The sequence below is a fragment of the Megalobrama amblycephala genome, linkage group LG21 (genome assembly GCF_018812025.1).
Source record: "Megalobrama amblycephala isolate DHTTF-2021 linkage group LG21, ASM1881202v1, whole genome shotgun sequence".
Classification (NCBI taxonomy): Eukaryota; Metazoa; Chordata; class Actinopteri; order Cypriniformes; family Xenocyprididae; genus Megalobrama; species Megalobrama amblycephala.
The window spans coordinates 17078318-17092780 of record NC_063064.1 but is presented as its reverse complement, the minus strand read 5'-3'; the positions used below and the strand labels follow the sequence as shown (position 1 = coordinate 17092780).

Genomic DNA, 14463 nt, shown 5'->3' with positions numbered 1-14463 from the left:
TCTATGTGTAAAAACACTAAGGGAAGCAGGTTGAGGCAGCTTGTGAATGAGCATAACTTGCACACAGCTACTTCAAAACTGTTCAAAAGCTTCTATGGGTTTGATTTAGATATAGGTACTGTAGACAGTAAATTCCTCTTTCTGTCAATTCCTGAGGGTAGTGGGCAATTTAATTCAAATTCATTTCTTTAATTAGAAGGGAGACAGTTCATACATTTGTTGTTCCAAATCAATGGCTTATGGGTTTCCATGCTGCCATAGAAGCCAGCTGTCTATGTAGGCAGAGCACAGCCAGGCAGCTCACTAGGTTTTGGAAGAGAGCTAATAACAACCACAGCTAACAGAAGATAAAGACTGTCCTTTTTCAAAGTATGTGTCAAACTGTTAAGATAAAGTGTTTTCCTTGTATCTGTGTATGTACATGTCATGTGCTTGTGTGCATACTAACATATTGTGAGTACTAGACATATACTTAGCACTCATTCCTAGTATTTGTTTAGTTTGTGAGCCTCTGGTGTTTTATTCATAGTAGGAGGGTACAAAGCCAGCAAACACAGAAGCTCTCATCAAGCAGAAGCAAACACCACAGCAAACAAAATCCCTGAAAGCGACTGAGAGAGAGAGAGGGAGAATAACTTATCATGAGAAAATGAAAACAATATCTCATTATGGTCATGAGAGGACCATGTATATGTGCTGAATCCAAATCATATATCTCTGGAGACATTTACTGCGTTAGGTGCAGAAGGCGGTGTCTTACAATGTTTGTGCTTTCTCAAAAGACACAATGTGGTGCTCTTTAGATGGTGGTGAATAGATTCAATTTAGATATAAATGGAAGGTTGATCGCCCCATCTGTTAGTGCTGCTACTCTGTCCTTATCACCTCTCCCTGCTTTAATTTGGAGAGCAACACAGCTTTGTTATTTTGACATTGCACTTCTGAGAGCAGTATTTGAATCATGGAGCTTTACAGCTGAAGCAACTTGTCAAAAATACTCCAAGAATCTGAGCAAAATTCAGAAATGTTTTATGAAGAAACACTGCATGCTTTTTAAAAGTTAACATGGGTCCTGCTCTAATGCATTACGCTTTGGTGATGTAACACTGCATAAACTTTTGGGTCGCTGTGGAGTCATAAAAAAAGTTATGAGGTTGTACAGTAGCACTTACACTTGAGAATCATAAAATGACAAATGATACACACTACAGTCTTCACAGATATGGGCAAGTAAACATCTGTAAGACAGCAAATACACATTAAATACACCATGAAATGCACTTTTAACATTTTACTTCTGTAATCTAATGGATTACCAAGTAAAACAGGAAAAATTGTAGGACGGAACTTCATTTTATACATTGGGATTTGATAGGTTGTGAAAAGTAGGCATTTCCAGATTGGAAGGGAGGGGATGAAATAGTAGTTGGGATTGCTGATGTCATCTGAAAAAGAAAGATGATTCAGAGGCAGAGCAAGTTATTACATTTATTTATTATATAACATTTAATATCATAATATTTATTACATTGCATTTTTATTGGAAATAAGGTGCAACAACGAACAATGTTTAATAATGTGTTTTAAATGGTCGATTTTGGTAAAATATTGGGAACATTTATTATGTAGTATTTAATATTATGATATTTATTATTTAATAATATAGACATTTTTATTTGGTATAAGGTGCAACAAAAAACAGCACTTAATAATGTGTTCTAAATCTGATCAATTTTGATTTTGGTAAAACATTGGGAATAAACAGGTGCTGGTCATATAATTAGAATATCATCAAAAAGTTGATTTATTTCACTAATTCCATTCAAAAAGTGAAACTTGTATATTATATTCATTCATTACACACAGACTGATATATTTCAAATGTTTATTTCTTTTAATTTTGATGATTATAACTGACAACTAAGGAAAATCCCAAATTCAGTATCTCAGAAAATTAGAATATTGTGAAAAGGTTCAATATTGAAGACACCTGGTGCCACACTCTAATCAGCTAATTAACTCAAAACACCTGCAAAGGCCTTTAAATGGTTTCTCAGTCTAGTTCTGTAGGCTACACAATCATGGGGAAGACTGCTGACTTGACAGTTGTCCAAAAGATGACCATTGACACCTTGCACAAGGAGGGCAAGACACAAAAGGTCATTGCAAAAGAGGCTGGCTGTTCACAGAGCTCTGTGTCCAAGCACATTAATAGAGAGGCGAAGGGAGGGAAAAGATGTGATAGAAAAAAGTGTACAAGCAATAGGGATAACTGCACCCTGGAAAGGATTGTGGAACAAAACCCATTCAAAAATGTGGCGAGATTCACAAAGAGTGGACTGCAGCTGGAGTCAGTGCTTCAAGAACCACTACGCACAGACGTATACAAGACATGGGTTTCAGCTGTCGCATTCCTTGTGTCAAGCCACTCTTGAACAACAGACAGCGTCAGAAGCGTCTAAAGACAAAAAGGACTGGACTGCTGCTGAGTGGTCCAAAGTTATGTTCTCTGATGAAAGTAAATTTTGCATTTCCTTTGGAAATCAGGGTCTGGAGGAAGAGAGGAGAGGCCCACTGCCCGGCCAAAAAAAAAGTAGCTGTTTGGATTTTAATAAGCAAATACTTAAGAATCTATAATGGATCATTATTACAATGATTATTATTTATAGCATGTTATATGTTTGGCAATGGTTCTTAAAGATGGAGCGTGTAGCTTTTCATTTTTTAAACAACCATGTAGGAAGACACATCATGGCCATATTCCAGGACGACAATGTCAAGATTCACCAGGTTTAAAATTGTAAAAGAATGGTTCAGAGAGAATGAAGAATCATTTTCACACATGAATTGGCACCTCTGAGTCAAGACCTTAATTTCATTGAAAGTCTTTGGGATGTGCTGGAGTAGACTTTACAGAGTGCTCACCTCTTGCATTGTCAATACAAGATCTTGACCAAAAAATGATGCACCTCTCGATGGAAATAAATGTTGTGATGTTATTTCCATCAAGAGCTGCATCATTTTTTGGTCAAGATCTTTATATATATATATATATATATATATATATATATATATACACACACACAGGACCCATTAAAGGACCATTCAGACACTGTCTCACTGCCAAAGAAGAAAGTCTACCTATACTATGGTTTTGACCTTTGCATTCAAAACCCAATATAATGTCAAAAATGACTGTGTGGATCCAGAGCCCTGCATTTATTCTGAGAGAGATGTAGGGAAGTATGAAAATGAAGTTAACAGGCACAAAAAAAGAATTAAGGATTAGAAAAAAAAGGTGAGAGGAAGGAAAAAAGAGTCAATGAGAGCAGTATGTTAAGCAATCAAGCAGAAAATGGAGGAACTGATTTATGCACTCTTTCCTTTTCCCATACCATTGCTCTTAATGAAGAAAGACCCTGTTTCATCAGGTCAAAAGCTACATTTTACTTCTTGATCAGTGTGCCTTTTGTGCTCACATTTTCTTCAGTTCCATAAAAGGTACATTATTTAAGTCAAATTAATTATACTGCTTTGATACCTTAACAGGCTGTTTCCATTACATTCGCTCTGTGTGGGATCCACCATTTTGTCCGGCTCACCATATATTTGTTTGGCGAAGTTCCAGCAGTATGTAGATGTTAAAAATTTATCAAAGTGCATTTATTATTAATATGTAGTCAGTTAATTATGGATAAACATTCCTACAGAACGCTAATGATATTCAGTTGTGGTGATAATTAACGAGGTTGCCGATTCTCTTTGACCGTATCCTCTTTGGTGTCGCTCAGCACCTGCCGTGAGGAGTCTTCCCGCCTGCCAGTGAGAACCTCCATCCATCAGTTACATTGGCATTTTCATAAATGTCATCAGTTACGTTCTGTTTCTTTTCTTGCCTGACTTTCCACTGTTTTTTTCCACCTCCCTCTTCCTTGTTTATCATTTTTTTAAACTAATGCACACATCTTCAACAGAGTGATATTTTCCTCTCTGTGATCAATAAAGAATAATGTTATTTCGTTTTTGCTCTTTTAGAATAACTGATGCATGCCAGGGTTTGTAGACAGACCCTATTAAAACAGATGCTGAAATGACAAAAAAGTGCAATCAAATACTCCAGTAATTAAAAAATGCAAGAACTTGGGGTCTTTTTTCAGGTAAAGGCTGAGCCTTCCTAAACCTGAAATCCTACCCACGGGATCCTCACTTGCATGATATGTTGCATCCATGTTGGAATTAATGTCTTTACTGGTTAAGTGCGCATAAATGCCACCATAATGATATAATTACCAATGGGATACTGGGGATTTTCCTAAGCCCAGACATTCCAATTTAAGGCCATGTCAATAAATAATTAAGGCAGAAAAATTGATCGTTATATGCTGTAGTTGTGAGTGTGTGTTGGTTTAATTTAGTCTAGTGTGTAAACTAACTTACATTACATTGTTACAAAAATGCAAAAATTTAGAAAAAAATATTAAGCAACACAACCGCTTTCAACATTTATAATAATCAGAATTTTTTCTTGAGCATAGATGTCACGATATGCTGATGTTTTGGTTTTATTTTCAAGGACTTTAGGGGCTGTTTAACGGAGTACTTTTTATGTGTTTTGGCTGTTCATTTACACAACAATGGCATTTTGGTGGCCTGAAAATGCAAACTTTTGAAAAGGGGTTTCAAAGTCAAAATCTGTGAAAATGATTGCCTCATGCACATGCATATTATATGTTCAGTCTACAGTGTTTCATGCCATCTAATGGTCTGCCAGCAGAATACAGTGTTTTCAGTCGTTTTCACGCATTCGTATGAATGGGGATCGTTTTGACAATGGTTTCGTCTATACGCGGAAAACTCAAAGGAAAAACTTCTCCGTTTTAAGCATATCGTTGTCGTGTATACATACCCTTAGTTAGTTATTATTTCCTGTGTGTTTTTTCCTGTATTCATTTTGTTGTCATGGTCATTCATTGTTTCATTGATTAGTCCACGCCTGTTTCATATTGAGTTCAGTTATCTTTTGTATATAATGCCTTTTGGTTTTATTTTCATTTTGGATTTTGTTCTTTTGTTTGATTTAATAAAGTTAAGCTGCAATTACTGTAGATTCTCTACGCCTCTCTGCATCTTAATCTTCATTCATTGTAACATGACAACCAAATCTGCATATTAGGATTTCTGAAGGCCCGTGTGACACTGAGGAATAGATGATGATAGAAAATTCATCTTTGCAATCACAAAAATAAATTACATTCTAAAATATATTAAAATAGAAAACAGTTATTTTAAATTGTAATATTATTTCACAATAAAATGAACTTTCGCTGTTGTTAGTTTCACTCAAACCACCCTTGTTCACATTACTTAAAAAATTAACTATATGAACTTAATTTAACAGCGTTGTTTCTACTAAATATGAGTATTGTTAACATTACTTAAGTGTTTGTTCAGTCAACTTAACATTGCTGAGTGAAACGCACAAATTAATGTTTACATAACTAACTAGGCAGTGGATCCGTAGTTCCCAGCATGCTTTGCAAGGGACTGCATTAGGAGAGTAAATTTAGGGATTAAAGTGTTATTTTATGTGTTTTTCAATAAAGGGAAAGATGTTGTTAGTTTATGTTACTGTTTAATGTTCAGTTATGTTGGACATTTAAAGGAGTTTCTGTAATGTTTGTGAATTTTGTGGTTACCATTATGCTGAAGAGTGTCGCCTGTGTTTAGGTTGTGTGCACTAAGATAGCATGTTTAGGATGGAATTTCAATTGAGTTTGTTCAATAAGTTATATTTTGAGTGCATTTTGTAGACCCTGGACCATGATAACTAACTACAGTAGCTAAACATGAAAACAAGTAAATCCATAAATAAACATCAAATTAAACACTTAATTTGCATCATTTGCTTATTTTGTTGTATTAGCATTAGCGCTAAAATGCTTTCTGTCATTGTCAGGAAATGTAAAAGAACGACCAAAGTATAAAATTGCTCAGTCTATTTTATTCCAGCCAAAATCACTTGAATGCACATCACGTCTTAATAACGATCTCTAAACTCGTAAGGAACTCCCCAAAAGAACTTGACCACAGCTAGGCTACATCCCTCCTGCATCAGTGAGCTCTGATTGGCAGCTTAGCACTGAAACTGGGAATTTTCTGATCTGGGTTTCTCAGGGGAACTAGGAACACAAGAGCAGCGCGGTAATCGATATTTAGTTGAAACACCGTTCTGTAAAATAGCTAGCAAGTTTATGGTTACAGCCTTTCCTCTTGAATCCAAACAAATTTCAAATGGCTTCCCCTCTCATCCTGCTCCTCCCATCTCATTCTCATTCTCCTCTCTCCATCCTCTCTTTCTGCACCACTTCACACAGACCTGCTCGCTAGCTATCTGGACACATAATCAATAGAGCGAATGCCAGGGAGAGAACTACTACATGGATTTCCAATGGGCTGCCATTGGCGTAGAAAAAAAAAATAGATGGAAAAGGATAAAATATGAGCACCGTAGCAGCACAACCACGCATGCTCACCTTTCACCCTTTACTCTAATTGGGTTGAATGGTTTACAGAGGTCGGGCGGTGATATAGAGGAATAGATGTGAATACTATGGCAACAAGTGAAACTGGAAATTGTTCTCAGCATGTGGATGTGCTCCATGAAGATCTGCAGATTATAAACAGTGCTCAGCAAACAGTTCAGTTTACCTCAAGAAGAGTTTCCTGTTCATTTAAATTGGTGTTGAGATAGTTTCTTCCATCAAGAGGGTTTATATTTCTACATTGTGTTGTGTTTGGATGAATTGTTGGCAAACCTCAAGTCCTGCAAGTGTCTTATCTCTCAGAGGCTATAATGTGGATTAAATGACTCATCAAGGCTGTTTAAATGGTTTTTAATGTAGGCTGTGAGTTGTTGATGAGTTCTATTCCCACCACAAGGCAGATTTGGGATTGCTGATTGGTTTGGTTAAGTAACATTAGTGTGTTAATGGTATAGTCTTCAACAACCCTTCTGTCGTCTTATCTGGAATATCACCGAAGCAAGGTAGTGTCTGTGAATGAGTTAATATCTTCTCTTCTGACAAGAGAAAACGTCAGAGAAGGGGGAAAATAAGGGCAAGCAGATACGATCTGTTCCATCTCTGGATTGGACAATGCATTTCTGTCTTTGCTGCATTTATACTGTGTTATACGGTTTATATATTTATACTGCAAACAACACTGTGAGACTGTAAATTTAAGAACAAAACCTTTAATATAACAATCTTAATGTCTACACTGTAAAAAATTAGGTGTTCATACAATATTAAAAAAGTAAGCAACAGTTTGCATGGCTTTTTTTAGTTTGTTTTGAATATGCCTTGACTGAAATATTGAGTTAAAATCTGCCATTATTAAAACAATTACTCTAAATAGATTAAAGGCCTCAGTATACTCACGGCAAAGATCTTTTTCATTCTTCGCTTAGGGTTAAGTTCAAAAATACGTGAGCAGAGGTATACTGATAGCGAACATCCCGCCATTTAAAAAAAAATAAATAAAGCATAAGTATCTGATAGCAACGTGGATACGTTGCTGTTTGGCACTCTAGGAAAGTCACGTCACGTCAGGTTTATTTTAGCACTTTATACAATAAATTGCTTAAAAGAAAGCAGCTTTACAGTATTAAACATGAAAAACAGTGCCAGTGTTTCATCAGAATTACAACCTCATTGTCTACTATAAAGCGGCTTTCCAGTGTGTTCATGTTTTCACTCACAGATGTCTGACCTTGACAGACTGAACAGAAGATTTCAGTTGCTTGATAGAGTTACATTTCTATGCAAATTGTTCAAGATTATGTGTTTAATCTCAAGAAAGATAAAGTAAGCTATACACAACTGAAATTACATAAGGATGTCATTGAAACCTAACTTATTTAGGCTATAATTGTCTTTTTTTCTATAGCTTGATAAAGACCGGCTGACAAAATGTGTGAAAAATGAAAATGTCTACTTTGTTGTCATGCTTATTTCTAGAGTGTCTAGTAGACACGTGCAAGGATAAGACACTCGGTAAAGCCTTGAAATACGTAGTGTTCATCCATGTGCATACAATGGACTATTCCATGAGGCCACAGGAGAGAATTTATGAATGGCAGTGAAGCGATAACCCTGTTGAAAAAACAGCATATGCTGGTTAGGTATGTTTTGAAGCACGGCAACTGGTTTGAACTTGTTTATGCTGGTCCTTAGTTGGTCCTTAGATGGTCATGAGCTGGTTTAGGCTGGTCGAGTGCTGGTCCTAAGCAACTAGCTCCAGCTCAGGACCAGCTTATAACCAGCTCTGGACCAGCTTAAACCAGCTCATGACCAACTAAGGACCAGCATAAACCAGCTCAAACCAGCTGCCATGCTTCAAAACATACCTAACCAGCATATGCTGTTTTTTTCAACAGGGAATGACAACATGGTGAATCTAGTACGTACGGATTGCATTCATACTGTATAGAACATACTTTTTTAGCTGCAAAGTAAGTACTTATTCAAAATAAGTACCTACTCAAGAAAGTATGTGATTTTGGATGCAGCCAATGATTCATTCAGTGACTCGACGCTTAAGAAGACCACCAGGCAGGTCACCACCTACTGGTGTAATGATGTAACATCACTGAATAAATCAGTGAAACTGAATGAATCTTTTAAGTGTACAGAAACAAAAGATTTTAAACACTAAGTCAAGGGGTGGGTCTCAATCAGCTCAGCAGTTCAGTAGTCAGGACACTGATCAGGAAGTCGGCCATTTTAAGAGCTGTCTCAATTGAGGAAACCTTTCAGTGCACTGGAACGTTTGCTCCCTGAAAAATCCCACAAAAACCAGGGACCATCGATGCTCACTATGCTCCCTTACTGGAAATTACGTCACACTGCTGAAGCATGAAACATAAAACGCACGAGCCAACTTAATAAATATAATGACACGCAACAGAAGATTTGAAAAGACAAATCATTTTTTAATCATATCACTAAAGCATTTTGTGCCAAGGCAATGATAAATGATACACAGTTTAGCCCACATAGACCGTTGTTATGCTCATTGTGTATAGAATTTTGAAAAAGTGACCTATGGGTCCTAGCTATTGTAAAAATCTGTAATACCATATTTAAATATTCTGAATTTAAAAATGTAGCTGAACACCTACACAGGTATAGCCTTTCCATTTCATTACCATCTGTACAAAAGTGGACAACATTGTATGCTTGTGTTTTAGGTCATTGTTTTATAAGTGACAAAGTGTGTTTGTTGGTTGACAATCTTTGCTAGTGTTATGGAACAATGGAAGAGTTGATTTGAGACATGTATGAAGTGTTTTATGTGTTTTGATTTGAATGTGAAATTTATTGCTGTGCCAAGTTGAAAGTTGGTTAGGAGAACTGTGTGAAGAGTTTTGAAAAAAATAGTACTGAGAAACGTATTTTAATAAAATTTGAGTGTACATTGATTAAGCATTGCATATTGAATAATAAAGGATTCTAATGTTCAATATTGTTAAATGTGGATGTGATTGCAAGCAACCCTTGAGATTTATGAATCCGAAGTGTAATGCCATACTCATTATAAATTTACAGCAGCCTGAGACAGAAATCCAGCATATGCTTGGCTCCCACAGGCTTAGCCAGCGCCTTGAAGTGGAACTGCTGAACAAAATGTGTAGGTCCTCTTAATCTAGGTTAGGGATAAACAAATCTCTTTTTACAATTAAAAAGAGCAGCTGAGATAGTTTCTAATAATTTCTAATCAAAGAATCACTGTACTTGATGCATTAAGCCAAGTACTCATAATATTTGAGAGGAAGGCAAATTGATTGTAACCTGATCAGTTGCTAATAAGGCTTAAATATCAAATCAATACAAAATGGTATAGAAGTTACCATATATCTCAGAGGCAATTAGAAAAGAAGAGAAGCACAATGATAAACCCACAACAGGGAATGAAAACCTTTTGAACACAGACTTTTAATGAGTTCCTTTTTTCTTTCTCCACTACTTGGATATAGAATGTTCTGAATTTCCCCATACCCAAAATGAAAGACTTTTTCCTCAGAGGCATCAGGCATGCAAATCAATTTATGCTGCATTTCTTTTATTGAGACAGCACTGCAATTTGAACTTAAAGGGGTGGTGTTCATGACAGCAGACTGTAAAAGGGTCTCACAGTTTCTTTCTAGGTCATTGAGTCTTAGGATATTCATTTTTGATGGTGCTGAGGGAAAACCCTAGAAAACAGCGTAAAAAAAGGTTCTGCATGCAAATGACGTCTAAAGGTAGGAACTGTATGCATTCAGCATCATCACAGTTATCTGAGATTAGTACAGAAAGATCATAGACATTAAATAATATCAAGAACAGGGTTTTCTGAGGTGTTAGATAATACACGTGTTTCTCAATGTTTGAGAAGATTGCTTGAAAAAAAGTGGTGATGACGGCTGTCAAACTATTATTTTGTATGCAAGACCTTGATTGGTCTTGTTCTTAAGGGACAAGTTTACCGTTTTTTTAAGTAAGTTTTGGTTTACAACCAGGGTTGGGTGCTTCTACATCAGTGTTATTCATTTAAGGGAAAAGTTAGGGGTACATAGCCTGACGAGGTCATACACAATTCTAGTCAGAATATGAGTCTGATAATGCTCCATTGGGCTTTGATTATGGGGGCGTATTTCAACCGATCCAGGAAAGACCTTAATTGGATAGACCTACAACCAATCAGAGCTACAGAGTAAGTGATGTATGTTGAGCGACGCATAGTTGTCAACAGAACTCAACTGCACACATGCTGGAACTAGTAGAAGATGAGCGTAAACAATCTTTGCCGGTGTTGTAAAAAGAATTTAAGTATACACGGAGTACTTGCCAATTAATGCGCTGTCGATATCTTCTATAACGGACGCGATGGCGGAATCTACACATCTCAGTTCTTCAACAACAGCCATCATTGTTGTAAACTAATTCAACCCAAACGCTCTTTGATGACGTGGCTGATTACGTTTCTGGTGATAATCTGTCAATCATCGCCCTGACAAATGTGATTGGTCCGAACAGTTTCTGTTCGGGCATAATTACTCCTCTACGGATCGAGTCCAGACCGAACTTCCCGACCTAAAAATGTTGTGGGCGGGGCTAAGTTCGGCTGGCATCCAGGCTAAGGGGTACAGATAGGGTTAGGACAAATGTTTTGGACAGGAATTTAGTAAACCAAATAAGTTGATCCAGTACATGGCAGATGACAGTGTTTGTGTTTGTGACAGTGTTTGTTTGTGCTCTTCTGTCAGTCTTGTCTTGTATGTGTGTGTGTATGTGAGCACCATAGACTGTAAAAAAAAGATGGACAACGCACCTTCACTCTCTTCCATAGTAGTAAGTGAAGCCGCCAGTGTGCCAATATGGCGCTGACATCTTGAGTCTCGAGTCTGGGCGGTAGTGAGCGCGAAGTGGAGCCGCGATATCAAGGTCCCGCCCACACTCCTGCAGAATCAGTTAATACAGTTTACTGTAGAACAACTCATTATGTCGGTGTGAAAAAAACAGTTATGGAAATGTAGAAAGTAAAGTTAAAGCTCCAATCTCCTCCCGAAGATCCAGAAAAAAAGTCAGTCAGAAAACTACTTTGCTCAGAGAAGCTGTCAATCTCAGCTGTCAATCATGACGTCAAAACCCACATTTTTATAGCATCAATAACTAACTGAAACCAAACTTATTTAAAATACGAACAGTTGAACTAACATCAGTGTGATAAAAACTGCCTAAAATGACAGAAAGCATCTTTGGAAAAAAAAATTGACGTGTAATTTGATTGTTTAGTTTGCCTCACGTCACATTACATTACATGGAGAGGGCGGGGTTTATTACCTATACTGCATCCAGCCACCTGGGGGCGATCGAGGCGCTTTGGCTTCACTTTTCAGGACTCGCGTGGCACGCTTGGTGAGCATGTGTCAACAAATTGTTCAAAGCCAGCATGAAATCATAATCATAATAATTAGTCTTCCACTGAAAAGACTTTTTAGCTAATGTCGGCAGTCAATATTACTTTTTCATCCCCTCCAATCACCTGGCTTAATTAAATGGGTTGTGAACGCATCATGTTGACTTTAAGCTTTTGAAGCTCACAGAGATCGCTGGGTTTGTTTCTATCATTTATGAGTGAGACAGAAATTCTATTCACCTATAAAATGATCAATACATGCCAGTGTGAGATGGCAGCAGACATATTTTGCATTGATTTTTCCACTGGCCTTAATTCTCCCATAGCTGATGCACATTGTGTCCATCTAAATAAAAGTTGCTATTTAAAGTTCAGGCTGTGTCTGCATGCTAAAAAAAAATAAATAAATACAATTGACCAATGGTTTTCAAACTGGGGTTTACAGACCTCAGTGGAGCAATGTAAAATGTAATGACTTCAAGCCTGAAATCATTACAGAAGAAAATTTTAAGAATTATTATAACAGTAACCAACACAAAACATTAGGCTGCATGCATTCTCAAATTGCTCACTTATATTTATAGCGTATATTCAATCATTTTTCCTGGCCACTGTTAGACTTACACCTGACCTGCTCACTGAGCATTAATACTGCTTTGTAATGACAATTTTCCAGTATAAAAACATTGAATTGAATTTTATCTCTTCAGGCTTTTACATCAATCTTATACATCAGAAAAAAATACCCATTTGCCACACTAATTATGTTCATTTGGTGCAATGTGACTCCTTCAACACTCCTTCAAGTCATACGCAAAACAATCAGAAATCATCTGAATATATAAACTCACCACTAAGACTGCACATTTCACAATTACATGTATCTTTCTAGTTCTGTTATACAATCACCTGAAGGGATTCCCAGCAGCTCTCATCTCTCTTGTTATCGTCATAACTCGGCAAGCGCTGGACAAACTCCAGGCTCTAGGGACGATGACTCCCCTCCCCATGCTGACTCAGTCTGTTTCCTGGCAGGTTCTCTCTCTTTCTCTCTCTCTCTCTGGCATCGGGCATCAACAGTTGGACATTTGGAAGAAAAACAGCTTTAGGACAACAGTAGGGAGCTGTGGACAATGTGACAAATACAGACTTCATATTGAGCCGCAGATTGCAACGGTACTGAAAAGTAGTAGTAAAGTGGATACAGATTTAGAAAGCAAGAAACGAAGGGGGAGCAAATGATCCTGCAAAGATGAGGGGCAATTTTGCTCACTAGCAAGGTAAACTAGTTAGATGCGTTTTGCAGAGGAAATAAAGAATGAAGAAGAAAAAAACCAAGATGTCAGCAGAGGGGTTGGATTCTACAGTAGGTGCACCTGTAAATGGGTTTATTAATATGAAGATTCATGAGCCAAAAGCACTGCTGTAATTCAATAAATCCAATACTGCTGTATGTCTTCTGCATGCTGATGTCTTTATTCGTCCACCATTGGTTTGCACTGTCACTTTTATCTAATTTTAGGCTTGAGAGGTAAACAGATGTGTACAGAACTGACTATTCTCTTTTAAAGTATACCCTCTGGTTACAATTATCCAGAATACAACTGCATGAGCAGTATTCTCTGACATTTCTGTTGTGTATAGTATACAAAGGAGTTTTATTTGCGTCCATTTATTTATATTTCTCTCAGGCTTATGTTTTTGTCTTCAAGGGACATGGTGCACTCTTTTATTCCTACTGGAGCATGAGCGTTATATGAGTTCTGCATGATCACAAATGTCAAATAAACAAAGCCATCCATCGGAACGCGTTCTCCAATTAATGCCCTCGGTTTACCCCCTTTCGATCAAAGAAATTGCGGGAGTAATTAGAAAATCTCATTTGCGGCTCGCACATCAGCCTTGAGACTCACTCACTTGGGTGATGAATGGCTGCAGCCCTCTCAGGCCAGCGAGTGTATATAATGAACGCCACAGGCGTGCAATGTGTCAAAGTAATTGATAGCCTGGATAACTGTCATTTCGCCTGTTCTCCGAGATGTCCCAGGGTTGTATCTGCCACAGAGTCATGGCATTGCGGTTCCTCACACCTTCTTGCTCGCTGCAAGGCATGGCTAGACCTGAACTGAACTCCGGCAAACACAACCGGAACATTTCAGAGAGCGTTTCATAAACATCATATCGTGTTCTGCTTGTTAAAGTTACCATGAAAACAAAATTGACAATTCTCTTCTCTGATGACGTGTTTACTGGAGTGAGGGCGGGATCACATGAGATCACACCAATAGCAAACAACAATGATCAATGAGCCAATCAATTCCTGATGGACTATAAAAAGTCCTGCCCTACATTTTGTTGTTGTTGTTGTTGTTTGAGAAGCTGTTTTACTCGATATACTTCAAAATATGGAAGAAAAGACTATTGCAACTTCCATTTCTTGCCGATTTTAACACAGAGTCTCATTCAAATAAATACGTACAGTCATTTAGCGAACTTTCGGTG

At 37.4% G+C, this 14463-nt stretch overlaps 1 protein-coding gene across 1 annotated transcript in view; it reads right to left on the bottom strand.

The window, feature by feature from the left end:
* The window catches only part of csf1a (colony stimulating factor 1a (macrophage)), an 87622-nt gene extending 74600 nt beyond the window's left edge, over nucleotides 1-13022 (bottom strand). Inside the window, exons 1-2 of the mRNA XM_048173044.1 lie at nucleotides 12871-13022; nucleotides 11374-11501 (exon numbers count right to left, since the gene is read on the bottom strand). The gene's annotated coding sequence lies outside the window, so the exon portion shown is untranslated. The remainder of the gene's footprint in view (nucleotides 1-11373; nucleotides 11502-12870) is intronic.
* Nucleotides 13023-14463: the final 1441 nt, after the last annotated feature.